This window comes from Canis aureus, chromosome 26, assembly GCF_053574225.1.
Source record: "Canis aureus isolate CA01 chromosome 26, VMU_Caureus_v.1.0, whole genome shotgun sequence".
Lineage (NCBI taxonomy): Eukaryota > Metazoa > Chordata > Mammalia > Carnivora > Canidae > Canis > Canis aureus.
The window spans coordinates 27991434-28000830 of record NC_135636.1 but is presented as its reverse complement, the minus strand read 5'-3'; the positions used below and the strand labels follow the sequence as shown (position 1 = coordinate 28000830).

The 9397-nt window shown below is 48.9% G+C and overlaps 1 long non-coding RNA gene across 3 annotated transcripts in view; it reads left to right on the top strand.

The window, feature by feature from the left end:
• LOC144298199 (uncharacterized) overlaps positions 1–9397 on the top strand; it is a 75685-nt gene that overhangs the window by 7760 nt on the left and 58528 nt on the right. Inside the window, exons 1-4 of one of the 3 annotated variants that reach the window (XR_013365157.1) lie at positions 4419–4712; positions 6614–6669; positions 7454–7553; positions 8876–9046. This is a non-coding gene — a long non-coding RNA (uncharacterized LOC144298199). Of the gene's footprint in view, positions 1–4418; positions 4713–6613; positions 6670–7453; positions 7554–8875; positions 9047–9397 lie in introns of those variants that run through there. The other 2 variants (XR_013365159.1, XR_013365158.1) reach the window with 2 other exon arrangements.

Here is a 9397-nt window from a genome sequence, read left to right as displayed (position 1 = left end):
GGTTACACTTGCTGAGATCAACAAGTACAACAGCTCTCTGTTGGGCTGGCACACCTCGGAGCCCAGAGCCAGCAGAGCCCTGTCCCTGGGGTCGCTCGGTGCCCTTACTGGACTGCTGAGGGACTTTTCATCCCTGCCCCTGCACCTCTTCCCAGCACGCAGGGCCTTGCTTGTGCTGTGTCCTGTTTCTGGAATGCCTTGCCTCGCTCACTCCCCTGAAACCTCCCTCTTGCCCTGTCTGGACAGCAGGACTGGAGAAAGCCTCCGGAGTCCAACAGATGTGGTTTACTCCTTGTTCTTTGGTTCATCAGCTGTGAGGCCGTGGGAAAATCACTTTTTCTCTCTGAGCCTCTGCTTCCTCAGCTATAAAATAGGACTGTTTTGAGGGTCACATAAGATAATGAAATATGCAGTACATCAGAGAATTCAGTAGATGGTAAATGCTACCATTATTATTGGAATATTAACATCACTGATCTTTAAGGCCTAATTCAGAAAGTAGGGTCTGCATAAAGCTGCCTTACTCTGTGCCATCTGGACCTGATTTCTCTGTGCCCTCCTGGAGGTCCCCAAAGTGCCAACTATTTACTCTGTTGGGGCTTGGGTCCTCTTCTGGCTTGAGAGCTGTCCACTTTATCCATCTACCCATCCATCCATGCATTCATCAATTCATCCATGCATTCATTAATTCACTCCAGTGTCTTTTCTGGTCTTCCTCTTTCCACCTTTAGTTCTGCCTACCCAAATCCACTTTCCACCCAACAGCCTGAGTTAACTTTAAAAAAAATTACTCAGATTTTGTCACACCTCTCTTTATTAAAACCCTCCAAAGGCCTCTGTGGCTCCTTTAAAAAGATTTTTATTTATTTATTCATGAGAGACACAGAGAGAGGCAGAGACATAGGCAGAGGGAGAAGCAGGCTTTCTGTGGGGAGCCTGATGCAGGACTCGACCCCGGGATCATGACCTGAGCCAAAGGCAGATGCTCAACCACTGAGCTACCCAGGTGCCTCCTATCTTTTTTTTTTTTTTTTTTAAGATTTTTAATTAAAAATATTTTTATTTATTGTCTCTGTGGCTCTTGTATGAAAATGCAAGCTTTACAAGGTCCTGCATGGTTGGCTGCTGCCCCCTTCTCAGCCCTCATCTCTCATCACTTTGCTCCTCCCTCCTCTCACTCCTACCTCAGAGCCTTTCCACATGTTGAGCCTTCTTCCAAAAGAGTGCTCCTCTTCCAGCCTGGCTCCTCCTTATTCACCAAATCTCAGCTTCAGTGTCCCTTCTTTGGAAAGGAAGACCTTGGAGAGATCTTTCCTGGCCACTTTTGCTAAAATAGGGCTCTTCTTGCTCTTCTCTCTGACTGCCACTGATGGGTGTCCTCATTAACACTCAAATCTGAAAACTCAAGTGTTGTCTGAGACACCGCAGTTCCACAGATGATGCTATATATCAAGAAGAGGGGCCAGACCACAGTGCAAGCAGATAGCCAAGAACCTGTTGCACCACCCTCGGATCTGCCATGTGAAGGCTTCTGACCAAGATTGAGGTGATAAAGGATCATGAGGGCAAAGAAGGAAGGTCTGGGAAGATTTTTTTAAAAAGTAGATTCCACACCCAGTGCAGAACCCAATGTGGGGTTTGAACTCACGACCCCGAGATCAAGACCTGAGCTGAGATCATGCCCAACTGACTGAGCCACCCAGGTGCCCCCAGTGAAGATATTTCTTACGAGACAGCTACAGCCCTGGTCCTTCCACTCACTCTCCCATTGACTAGAGCGGGGGTGTCTGCCCCTACTGTGGCCCTAGAGGAAAGGGGCCTTCCAGGGACCATTTAGGGGCTTGAGGGATATGTCCCCTGGAGTGGGTCAGGCAATGGACTGGATTCTATCTTTCACCTGAGAGAGAGAGGTTGATGAGCTGAAGTCATAGTGGACAGAGTTGCTTCTGAGGAAAATGATGGCTATGGACAGGGTCAAAGTTTGTGTGTATGTTTTTCCAAGAACACTGTAGGACAGAGAACTGGTCTGGGGCTGATTTAAGTCTTTTGCAACACTATCCCCTGGACAGGTGAGGAAAGAGTTCCAGAGAGCCAGGGGCTGGAGTGGCATGCAGGGTGGTCAGCCATCAGAGGAGCTCTGCCCTTGTCTGGGGTTGCAGCTTGAGAGGCTGCAGGAAGGTTTGCAAATCCCCAGGAAGGTGCCCATGAGAGCTCTAAACATTTTTTGGTTCCCCAGAGACTAGAGAGCCATCTTGCAATGTTATCAGCCAAGGGAAATCTGCTCCCTTTCCCTCTCCTTTCTGCCTGTGCTCCATCCCTGGATGCAGCCAAAGAGAGAGGGTAAAGGGTGTGTGTGTGTGTGTGTGTGTGTGTGTGTGTGTATGTGAGAGAGAGAGAGAGAGAGAGAACGAGCACGACCTCTCCTCCCCTGCCCAAACTAAGCCAGTCCAGAGAAGCCTAGGGGTAGGGAGAGAGTGAAATCAAAGAGAGTTAAATCAGACACACAGACACAGCAAAGTGTCAGAGTAGAAAAGGCCACATCCATTCTAATAACCAAACTGAGGCCCAGAGAGAAGAAACTATGAGTATTACCACCCCCATTTTCCAGTTGAGCAGGGGTTCTTGGAAAAAGGAAGTGATATATCCAAGGCTCCACAAGCTATAAAACGTGGAGTCAGTGCTTGGACCCAGTTCTGACTGTGGAGCTTGTGACTTGGTCCCTTGTCCCCGCCCACCCTATTGCCTGCAGCTGGGACAGAGCATCCTTTTCTGAGCAGTCCATGGTCCTGGGCACCTGGGTGGCAGGAGTTGAGCATCTGCCTTCAGCTCAGGTCGTGATCCTGGGGTCCTGGGATCAAGTCCTGCATTGGGCTCCCCGTGGGGAGCCCGCTTCTCCCTCTGCCTATGTTTCTGTCTCTCTCTGTGTCTCTTGTGAATAAATAAAATCTTAAGAAAAAGAAGTCCATGGTCCTGTGTGTCTCTGAGAACATGGCCAGGCTGGACAGATGAAAATTCGGAGGACTTACACACTGTTACTGTCTCAGAAGATGAGAAGGAAGCCTCCTTGAAGAATTCACTTACGTGGGCTCAGATCCTCTTTTTAAAAAGACTCTTTGTTGGCACCAAAGATGCCACCAGAATGGCAGAAAGATTTCACCCCTTGTGCCAGTTCTGTTGCCCGGTAACAGCTGTTGGAGTCCTCAAGGGTCTGGACTCAGCAGAAGAGCGTGATGATTGAGTAGCAATGTCTACCATAAGCTGTACAGATGCTGATCCTTGCTGCATCCCACCTGCATTCTTGTTGAAGATTTTGTATTCCTTTGCAAAACATCAAAGAGATAACAGAGCGAGGAGAAACTATCTAGACAACATGGAGTTTGCTAATGCTTTAGGACAAATCGGTTCTTATCTCTGGGCCTCGGTCTCCGCAGCTGTTAGGTAAGGATGTTGGGCTCCTGGATGCTGTGGGTCAGGCTGGCTCTCACAACCTTTGCTTACAGTGGATGGAGTTCAGTACATAAGCAGCGAGGAATGGCCTGTCCCTAAGGGCACAATTGTTCTCAGGAAGGCTCATGCCCAATGACCCAGGGCCTGTGTAGGTTCTGTTTGATGGAATCATCCAGTGGTGCAGGCAAGATGAACAGTTAGGCTGTCCAGGAGAGCATTCTGTGTAACAGCTCGAAGTGGGACCAAGTCTAAATGTCCAGCAACAGGGGACTCAACAAATAAATTGTGGGCCACCAGGCAACTGTCACAAAACATTGTAAAGAAACTAATTGAAGGCTCTTAGCAAGTGAAAAAAGGAAAAAAGAAAAAAAGAAAAAGAAAAAAGGAAAGCTTCTTCTTTTTTCTTTTTGAAAGATTTTATTTATCTATTAGAGAGAGAGAGAGCACAAACAAGACAGAGGGAGAAGCAGGTGTCCCACCAAACAAGGAGTCCAATGCAGGCCTTGATCCTAGGACCCCAGGATAATGACCTGAGCTGAAGGCAGATGCCTAACTGACTGAGCCATCCAGGCACCAACCCCGACCCACCCACCAAATGTTTTTTTTTTTTCATCTAGAAAAAATACCGGAAGGAACTTCACCAAAAGGGTAACAATACTTGTTTCTTGCAAGTGTCATCACAGGTGACTTGTACCATCTTCTTTGTGTTTTCAGAATTTAAAAAATTTTTACACTGAATGCATTTTTTGATCAGCAAACAGCTCCATGAAATGGCTTGAAAATGAGTAAATAAAGGTTGGGCAGATCTTTCTGGAAAGGAAGCCCCATTCCTTTCCCAGGGCTGCCCACAGCCCCCGCCGCTAAGGATTCCGGGGAGGCAGGGCACAGGGCTGGCCAGCGATGGGACAGAGAGATCACCTCTGCAACAAAAGCCCAGTCATGCTCCTCCCGGAACCACCACAGCAACCTCTTGAGCATAATCCCTCTTTTGTGGGACAGGAATAGGTCAGATTCAGTGCAAACACACACTAGCTAAGCCAGACTTCTAGCTCAGGCTTCGGGTCACAATCAGGGTCATCGCAGGCAGAGGGCAAAGGGCCAAGCTCCGTGACTCCCACCCCACTGACTACGGCAGCAGCAGCGTGACGTAGGGTGGAGGTCAGCTAGGTGTTGGGAAGTGCTCTAGGAAGGCGAAGCCCACGGGCGATGGTGCTGCAAGTGAAGTGAGCCCTGGCCTGTCATGGCAAGTGCTGTCTGTGACAGAGGTCAGCACAGGGCTTGTCATCAGGGCTGGAGTGTGGGACGCAGGCAAAGGGTGTCAAACGGTAGAGCAGGTGGGGGGGGTCAGCTCTGTGATGGGGGTCCACACCCACCTAGTGTGTGACAGTGCCAACAGCACAGAGGGCATGTGCTGCCCCACTGGGGAGGAGGGTAGATCAAGGAAGGCTTCATGGAAGGGGTGACATTTCATCTGGGCTTCAGGGATAAGAGTGCGAGGCTGATAATGAGGGCTAAGAGGGGAGAGCTTTCTAGAGGAGGGGAAGAGATGGAGGTGGGTTTTGGAAAGAGTGGGTTTGGGGGCTCATCGAAGCCTTGTGATGGAACAGGTGACAGGGAAGTGGGCTGGGGCCATCTGATCCGGAAACCAGACCTTAGGTTGGAGGTGAAGTGGGGCTGGGGTCCTGGGAGCCCCTTGGCACACCCCTGAATGCCGCAGGCTGCTGTGGAGCCCCCTTGTGCAGGGGGACAGTCTGGTCTGCCCTCTGAAGCCTGGCCTCCGGGACCCTGCTTGTCTGAGCCCTCTGGCTCCAGCTGTCTCTCTCTCTCTCTCTCTCTCTCTCTCTCTCTCTCACACACACATACACACACACACATACACACACAAGTTGGTTTCTGTATGTTGTCTCTTTGTTCTGTCCTCTTCTCTCAGTCTCTTTCTGTCCCTGTCTCTGTCCATCTCTTGTGTGCCATCTCAGAGGACCAGGAGGGAGCTGGGGAGCCCTTTGGAGAGCACAAGTGTTGGGCACTTGAGAAGGGATACCCCGCTGCACACGTGTGGCCTTGGCCAATGTGCGGCCAGAGTGGCCCTGCCCTCGTCACTGAGTGGTGGCTGACTTTGGCTCAGCAGTGGGCGTTGATGGGAACCCCCCTACCATATAAGCGCTCACCCCCTTTGCAGGCCCTGTTCTAGCACCTTGTGGACTCTTTTACTACCCTAGATGGCAGTGCTGCTGGGAAGATGAGCTTGTGACAGTGTGTGCCTGATTGACAAGCGCTAACTTCAAGCCAGGCCAGGACCACCCACCTGAGGGCACTCTTAACATTAAGAATTTTTCTTTCTTTCTTTTTTTCTTTCTTTCTTTCTTTCTTTCTTTCTTTCTTTCTTTCTTTCTTTCTTTCTTTCTTTTTTCTTTCTTTTTCTCTCTTTCTTTTCTTTCTTCTTTCTTTCTTTCTTTCTTTCTTTCTTTCTCCCTTTTTTCCTTTCTTCCTTTCTCTTTTTTCCTTGATATATTTATTTATTTATTAATGAGAGACAGAGAGAGGGAGGCAGAGGGAGAAGCAGGCTCCTCATGAAGCTGGGAGCCAGATGCAGGACTTGACCCCAGGACCACATTATCATGACCTGAGCTGAAGGCAGATGCTTAACTCACTGAGCCACCCAGGCACCCAACATTAAGATTTCTATTACAATTATTGTAGTCATTATTATGGACATTGTGTAGCTCTAACTTGATAAAGGAAAAACCACGTGCTTTTACAAGTTGGGGATGTTATGAAAACTGTCTTTTGGAATTTCCATCTGAAATTTCCAATTTCCTTAGAAATAGGGTCTGGCTGTGTGTGTGTATATAAGCTGGAAAATGGGGGTTGCCTAGGAGATGGGGGCCCCTGAATCAGACTTCTGGGAGCAGCTGAATATGCAAAAGGGGAGACTCAGTTTGGGGGGCTCAGAGGGTCAGCCTTGTCTTCCCCCAAGCAGTCATCGTCAGAGACAGATTCTCAGGCGTGGCCCCAGGAGGATGCGGGAAGGCTCCTTGGCTGCCCTGGGCAGACCCAGGGAGGTGCCTACACCTGTTGATGGAGACTTGCTGGGCTGGGGGTGGCTGTGCAGTTTAGGGGTCTGACCTCAAATATTTCTTCCTGACTCCCTCATTCTCTTCACTAGCTCAGGACCAGTGGGACAGACAGACACAGTCGGCCAGCAGGTCAGCTGACTGCCAGGTAACTGCATTACACATCCTCTATGTGGGGGCACAGTTCTGGGAGCAAACAGACTATCCCCTGCCTTTCTGGGGCTCACATTCTCCTGGGGAGTCAGTGAGCCAGAAACGGACAAGGAACTATAAAAAAACATAACGCTCATTTGTCTCAGTCACCAGGACAGAGAACAAAAAAATAAAGACAGCTGTAGAATGCTGGAACTATACCATCAGAGTTTCATGAGGGTTGGGGTGGTTTTAGCATCCTGGGAACTCGATGACCTCCCCCAACACCACACACACACACACACACACACACACACACACACACACCAGGTAAATCTCCCCTTGTTCTACTTCCACATTTCACATGCTTGACTTTGGAACACAATTTGGGGGGCTGATTATATATGGAAGGAGGGGCTGCCTGAGGTATGGACAGGAATGGCCCTACCATTTCCGAGTGCTCACTACCCGCCAGACTGAGCCTCTAGCCATTCAGTTTGCTACTACTCCCCTTGTTGTACAGAGAAGGAGATGGAGGTGGAGGCAGGCAGGATGACTTGCTCAAGGTCACACAAGTACTGGGACAAGAGGTCAGGATCTGAACTCTGGTCCATCCGACTCCGAAACTCATGCTCAGTCTTTCAGCCACCATCTCCCACAGGCCTGTTGTTTGGGTACGTCCTCACATGCCTTCCACACCTGCCTTCACAGTTTGCACTATCTGCCAATGGCTAGGATTACTATTTACTCAACAGGCATTTTGGTAAGTGAAATCACGTTAGATTTTCTATTTCTGACAGGATACTGTAGAACACTACCCAAAGTGAAAAACCAACACTGCTTCCCATAAAGCAGACGTCACAACACGATAGCAGCTCCAGAGAATATTAATGGCTATAGGTAAGTTTAATGAGCACTTATGCACTGTTTGCTTGCATTATTAACCAATTTAATGATGTAACCCCACACCAATGCCTGGTGGTAGGCACGGTTTTATCCTCATTTTTCAGATAAGCTTTGGATGAGTCCCCTTCAGAGAGGCGACATATTTTTTCTAAAGTCACAGTGAAAACAAACAGAAACATGTTGTGGAACTCTGGCCAGCCATGTTGCCTGCTAAGGGTGCCTGGAGAGAGTGCCCAGTGGTTGGAGAGGTATTGAAGGTGTTCCAGCATTCTGCTCAGCCCTTCATATTGGAAGGTTTAAGAAAAAATAAAAAGGTGAATGACTTTGTCATTCCCATTGATGGTGTGGGAGGCAGCCCGGCTTCTGGAAGACCCACACCAAGCTATCTATCATGTAACAAGAAGTGCTTTGGAGCACTTTCTGAGTGTGAGCAAGCCACATTACAAATGTCTTACCACGTGGCAATTGTGTCCATTGGTACCAGCAGAGGCTCTAAAACTCAAACAAAGCGAATTCTTGAACATCTTTGCAGCTTTTCTGGACTCACAATCTCTCTGAACTGACAGAAGCTTGCTCTTTGTTTATCTTGGCATCCTGGGGCCCAGGAGGGAAGCAGGGGGGTCCACCAGGCACCTCGCTCAAAGTCACCCACGTGGGATTAGGTTTCTGGGCTAACATTTACTCACTTAGTCACCCGGCCTCCGGGAGAGGAGAAAGGAGAACCAGCAGACCCACCTGAAGGTGGGGGCATCACTGGGTTGGAAAGCTATATTCAGGATGCACTGCCTCACCCCACCCCACCCCTGCTTCCCACCCTGCTTCTCCCCTGGGAGAGGCCATTCCAGACTTTCCTTGCACAGAGAGCCTGGCTTCTGGCCTATTTCCACTCATTCTTCACTGCCTCCTCTTGCCTCCTGAGTCTCTGCCCCCACCAACGGTGTCTCTGGCCTGCTCTCCCCTCCATGGCCTGGCCTCACCTCTGGCCCCACCATTTCTTGCTTGGGGTGACTAGTTGCAGCAACCTCCTCGCTGGCCTCCCTGGGGTTTGGCCTAGCCCCCTCAAATTTGCCGTCTGCATGGTTAGCCATAGCTAGACCCATATGCCCCTCCTCATAACATTTTCTTATGAAAATTTTCAAACACAAGCAAAGTTAGTTTTACAGATGACAGCGACTATCCACCATGGAAATCCTGCCCATCCATCTTATTTGTTAGATGTGTTTCATAAGTTGCTGGTGTCATTCCCCTTCCCACTAAGTACTTCGGCATGTATGTCATTACCTAGGGTCTGACGTTTGTTTGTAATGGGCTTTCAGCTAGGAGGAAGAGTTCATCCAACACCAGCTGTTTCCTCCATGACGCCCCCAAGTTCAACCCAACAAAGTCAAAGTTGTGTGCTCGTGGGAAAGTGGGTGTCACATCTGCCCTGGCTCCAAGATTGGCTCCCTGAGTCTGTCTCCAAAAAGGTTGATGATCACATCACCGAGGTAACTAGAGGCTAGAAGGGTCTGAGGATCACAGTGGAACTGACTATTCAGAGCAGACAGGCCCAGACTGATAGGCACCTGCTGTCTCTAGCTCGATTATCACAGCCCTTAAGGAACAGGGCACACACAGAAAGACCTAGAAAAATGTTAAGTACAGTATGAATATATTTTTTCTTTTTCTTTCTTTCTTTCTTTCTTTCTTTCTTTCTTTCTTTCTTTCTTTCTTTCTTTCTTTTTTTTCTTTCTTTCTTTCTTTTTCTTCTTTCTTTCTTTCTTTTTCTTTCTTTCTTCCTTTCTTTTTTTAAGAGAGAGAACTGAGTGAGGTGGGGGTGGGGAGGAGAGACAAAGGGA